This window comes from Vipera berus (assembly GCF_964194415.1).
Source record: "Vipera berus genome assembly, chromosome: 1".
Lineage (NCBI taxonomy): Eukaryota > Metazoa > Chordata > Lepidosauria > Squamata > Viperidae > Vipera > Vipera berus.
In genome coordinates, this window is record NC_138202.1 from 157,674,220 (window position 1) to 157,680,219 (window position 6,000).

A 6,000-nucleotide genomic window follows, 5' to 3' on the forward strand; every position below is an offset into this window, starting at 1 on the left:
AGAATTTGCCTCAAAAAATTATTGTTGGTTTCATCTAAACGTTGCAAACTATAATTCCAGTAACCCTTCTCCTCTCCTGATTTCCTAAGTCTACAATTGCTATAATTCCCAACTATTAACTATGCATTAGTTCTTAATTTAGAATCTCATAATTTATTGTCAAATAAAATAAATAGTATATTTGTTCGCTGAATGTTGATCTACTTAACAAGATACAAAGACATTTAATACAGTATAGGTTTGTTACATGGTTAGAATGACTATACAGCAAAACCAGTGTCAAAATCTTGTTCTCAATAAGGATAATACATATTTCTCCTGTTACAAATTTAATAGATCCTTTAATAGACAGACAAGCACCCATTGAGATGATGCCACAAATCAGGGTCCTGAAATTATGACTGATCCATAAATATATATGCAATATTAGTTTGTCCAAAACGTATTGCCCTGCAGCACATGTTTATAGAACTGTATTGATAAGAGCATATCAGATTCAGTCCCCCGACCTCTGTTTTACAGAATAATGGTATCACAATAGTCATGATCAATTTAAAAACGATGAAAATGATTAGCCTTGCAGTACAAAGAAAAGTGGTCCTGCAAAGGTAAAATTATTGAGCACTTAATAGGTCACGTTATAAAGTCAGTAGGCTATTCAATGTACAGTGTAGATGGAATGATGGAGCATTGGGAAGCAACTCAATTCATGGACCTAATCAAAGGATATTGGCCCTAGAGAGGCACTTCCCATCTTTATCTTTTAGGAGAGCATGTACAGACAAAGTTGAAAACTAATCTCCCCTTTGGGGAGCAAAACATCATGTATTCCTGGATTTCATTTTAGATGAGATATACTGACATGGGCTGAATTTTCATCCTAAATTTAAATCTCATCCCACATTTGGTTCAAGCTAGGAAATCCTAACTTTGCACTGTCAGTCATATCTACCCCTTCAGTGTAAATCAGGCATGTCCAACCTTTTGGCTTGCCTGAGCTGCATTGAATAAAGAGGAATTGTCCCGGGCCACTATAAAATATATAGTATATTCTGTGTGTGTGTGTGTGTGTGTGTGTGTGTGTGTAAGCTATTTCATGTGCTCCCCCCCTCAAAAAAAAGGGAATAAGGAGTTTTTCCTGTCACAGGAAAAGGAAGGATCCTGTCCAGAACTGGCTTAGAACCAGGTAAATAGCATTTCAGTCTCCAGGAATATAAGACTGGAGATCCAAAAATATTTAGCAGTCTTGGAACTAGTGTCAGCTAGTTGTGACTACCATGTTTGGATTAATCATATAAGCTTTGTAAACCTTCTGTACCTTATGTGTGTACATGTGTGAGTATTCCTGGTTAGGAAAACCAGTACCTGAAATAGAAGAAAATGACAATTGACATCTGCAGTGTTTTATTTATTTACATGTGTGCACATCCACTCACCTGCATGTACACACACATAAGCACTTGCATTTCTTTTAAATCAGGATTCTTGTTCTGACAGTGAGTCCACACCGGCTACCCAGGTAAACAGTTTGCCACTTTCATTTTCCTGAATAAACCAGCACAAAAAGGGATTTTCACTGGAATGAAGTGGATGGTGACAGCACTACCAAGTAAGCTTTCCCTCGGAAGCTGTGGGAAAGTTGTGACTGGTGGATTGAGAGACTCCATTCATGGGATCTGTGGGGACAATACCCCATAACCAAGACATGCCTGTGCTTTGGTCATTACAAACATTTACAGTCTGAAGTATTTACCAAAAAAGACAATCCTTTCAATTAGATAAAAGTAATTGTGTTCAGGTTGGAGAAGACCATCCCATAGAGTGTAAGGAGACTAACAACAGCTTCCCTAAATTTGAATGTGCCCCTGGGCAGAGATTGTGAGTAACAAAATCATGTTTTACGGAGTGAAATCTAATTCAAAGAGGAGAAAAAAGAATTATAGCTAGGGAAAGATATGGGAAAGTGACACCAGAAAGCAAAAACAAAACCAGCCAAAGTCCTTCTAAGGATTTAGAGAGCAAAGGTGATAGAACAAAGAGAAACAGTGGCATACAGACATCAAGGCAGAGGAGATGGCTGTCTTGGGCACACAGGCACAGAAGCTCCCCAGCCAGACCTTTAGTCTTTAAAAACAAAATGCCGCTGAGTACAATCTGCTGCAAAGTTGTCACGCAGTCCTAGAGGAATTACACCCTTGTCTAAAGCAGCACAACATATGGGCAGAATGCACACGATCTAAGCCAGTGTTCTTCAAACTTGGCAACCTAAAATGTGTAGACTTCAACTCCCGGAATTCCTCAGCCAGCATGAGAACATCTTCAGGTTGCCAAGGTTGGAAAATGGTGACTAAGGGCAAACACTGTTGTGTGTGCAAGCACCAGAATACACCTATTCCCAGGGCTTTTTTTGTCATAGAACGCTCAGAACGGAGTTCCGGCACCTTTTTTGGATGGAACCTTATAGGGTAGGCAAGGCAGGTTGTATAACATGTGTGAGTTCTGGCACCTTTTTCTTTTACAAAAAAAGCACTGCCTATTCCCCTAAATCAAGCCACCTGCTGTTTAACCAAACACTAATGCTAGCTTGGGGAATCCAGCTATGCATGCCTTGCACTCCAGAGAACTCTGCCTACAGTACTGAAGCTTAAGATACAGACAGTTATCTGTTAGTACTGTATAACAGCAAAGCCTCTTCAGACCACAGATATAAACATATACATCCCACTCTTTGAACATTCCTTTGTGCTATAAGACAGCTGTATACTAAGCATTATAGCTTTTCCTCCCATTCTACCACAGCTGATGCCTAGTGAGACTGGTACGATTGTAAAGCTATCCACCTGTATCAGCAGTCATAACCCAGCTGGTATTCATCAAGCCTGATCTGGCTGTAAAGCTCATGGGAAAGGTGTTCAGTTTAGCAACCTGAAGTATTTATGTGACTGGAAGTGCTGGAAGTATTTACATGGGCTGAGTAACTGGCATCAATACATTTAAATCGTGGTGTAGGAAGTGATTCCTGAGTTTAAAGGCATCCTTGGGACAGTCAAGGGAGTCAAATAATTAAAGCAACATTATGCTGTTGCAATGCAAGCCTGCTAATGTTATATGTGCATCAGGGTGTCACATAGGCATACAAAAGGGGAGAGCTTGCACCACTGAATGAAGAGATTGAGCTAGTGCTCAATTCACTTTGCATTCCCAGTTTGTGTTTTTACCAAGGGAACCAACACTGTTAGTGAGTCATTGCTTCTGGCTGGGGCATCATAAATAGAGATGGATCTTGAAGCAAAACAGGATTAGGCCTGCCACTTTGAGTTGTTTGTAAAAATAATAAAGGTGGGATCCAAATAAAATATGTACCTTTTTGTGGCTGACAGCTACACTTGACCTCAAATGGGATCATAGCAAAAAAAGTGAGGGTGGTTAGGATAAAAGCTAAATCTGATTTGATAAAATTAAATAAATTTTTATATCTTAATCCCTAACCTGCCCGGAATAGTACCACCAACCTTGCCACGAGATTGTTACAGTAGATCAAAGAAATCTTCCAGTTGTGCATCTTTTTCTGAGGGATACTATTTAAGGTGGCCAGTTCTGGTTTCTGTACCAGCAGTTTGGTGTAAACACTTTTTTGACCTTTCTGAAGCCATCCTTGATTACCACAAGGTAGAGGAGATAACGGCACTTATTTATCTGAAGGCTTTCTTGTTTTATTGGGAATGCAACCAGTTTCATAGAACTTACTGGCTGGGTTTTTTTTAAGACACAGTCTGATAACACTGACCATTCTATTTATCAACCGATAGTGGGGTCATCTTTTCCTTAACGGATTACATTTTGTGGTATTTAAGAGAAGAGAACCTCTTTCTTTCATGCTTATCATATCAAGATGGGGAACCTGCTGATGAATAGAAAATTCTTACCATTAAAAATAAAATGTCAAGGAGGCAATAGATCCCTTCTCTACTAAACTACATTTACATAGCCACAATTTCATTAGCCTTTCTAAAGTTGGTTTTGTTTTTGTTTAAATGCCTTGGTGTTATATAGCATCTCTTAAAACTAGTAACTATTCTCAGTGGAAAGCTTGATTAGTTTTGTCAACCCTACAACTTCAAACCATGGAATACAAATCCAACTAGGAATAGCTCTGAGGCTATTAATACTGTGGAAATTAACATAATAGATTGAATCTAGGCTAAATTAGTCAAATTTAAGCCTCATTTGAAATAACAATGAAAAATAAATCATGATTCTAATGAAAAGTAAGTAAAAGGATCAGAATCCTATATGTGTCTATTCAGAAAGCAATCATATTTGGTGCAGTAAATATTATTTTCAGGTGATGAAATGTAACATTATAATTTGGATCCAATCCCATTAAATTTATAAATATTACTGTTAGATTAACTGACCTCATCAAAGGAGGCTTGGTTAGTACTTGTAGGATAGCAAACTATCAGGAAATAGGACAATCTTCAACTTGATTGAAAAATCAGAAAAAGATAAAGCAGTTCAATCAAAGCCATTATCTATCAATTGTCCCATCAAAATGAAATCTTTTTCCACTTGAATTTAAAAGGAAAATATCCTTTTCTCTTATGCAAAATTCTAATAATAATTTTTAAGAACTATACCTATATTATCAGTCTTCAATCTTGTATTAAAATGCTGCTGCAAAACCTGATTCCTTGTTTTCTTCCTGACAAAGTGCACCAAAACCTCCCTTGAAACATTTCTTAATCTCACAGATCTTGTATTTATTCTGCATATCTTATCAATTTATGTCTCTGCATCCTCATCCCAATCCCAAAAAATATTCTCTTCTCTAATATCTTCACCACAATCCTCTGTCATTTATTGCTCTAAATCTTAAAGTAAATTCCTTTTTTCCCTCAATTGATCCACTTATCTAGTTTTCTTTCCAACTCTTTGTCTATAATTTCTATCTTATTCTCCAAAATGTCCACTTTGTCATTATTTTACATCATCAGATACTTGTTTTAAAAAGCTTTCCATCTTAACTTCTTCTTTCATCTTTAAAAGTAAGTTAGCTGAATCACTTGATACTAAATTGACAGCTTTTGTAAAAAAAAAATTGTTGAAAGCCTTTATATCAGCCGTTGAACTGAGAATATGCAGCTTTGTACTCTATGCATAGTTGATCACATCTTTGTTCCTTCATGAAATTAAGTTAATGTTCTTCACTAGAAGTTAGAAGTTCTTCCAGTTCTTTCTTTTGTTCAGGACCAGCAGAAAAAAATCATGATTGAGTTAAGTTCAGTACAGTTGGTGGAAAAAGAGGTCATGAGATATGTTATTCTGATTCTGTTCTTATTGATCTTCCAATTGTAATTATCTACTGAATTTCAGATGTGTTTGCAGGTTGAGGAGATCATCTTATATAGACAGAGATATATTTTATTTGCTAGTTTTTAATGGAATATTATTACTTTAGCTATCTTGAAAGCATTACTGCAGTGATAAATGTTGGATAAGAAAACAATGACCATATCATACTGGGGAAGAATGTGTTTGCAGGCCTATGAAAGTCACAAGGATGCAAGCTCAACTCAGAGGCTTTAATTTGCCAACAATATATGCAGCAGGCCAAAACCGTTAGGTTTCAATTCAACATGCATTCTAGATAATGCTGTATCTTAGTTTTTTTCAAAGTTGGCAACTTTAAGATGTAAGGACTTGAGCTCCTAGAATTCTCCATTCAGCATGCTAGGGAATGTTAAGAAATCCTGCTCCATCTGATCTGCCAATCACAAACCCAGTACTTGTCTAATCAGTGTTTCTCTTTAAGACTTTCTTCTTCAAGGAATTTTATTTGGATACATTTGTATGGAATGTATGGAAATGTATGCATGCCTGAGCAGAAATAATTTCCATTCTTTTCTTACTCCTAGGTGGGTGGGTGCAGAGAAGTGCTGTGTAACTCTGCAACCTTTCTCAGAATTTAGAGAAAATGTTTTTAAACTGAGAGACAGT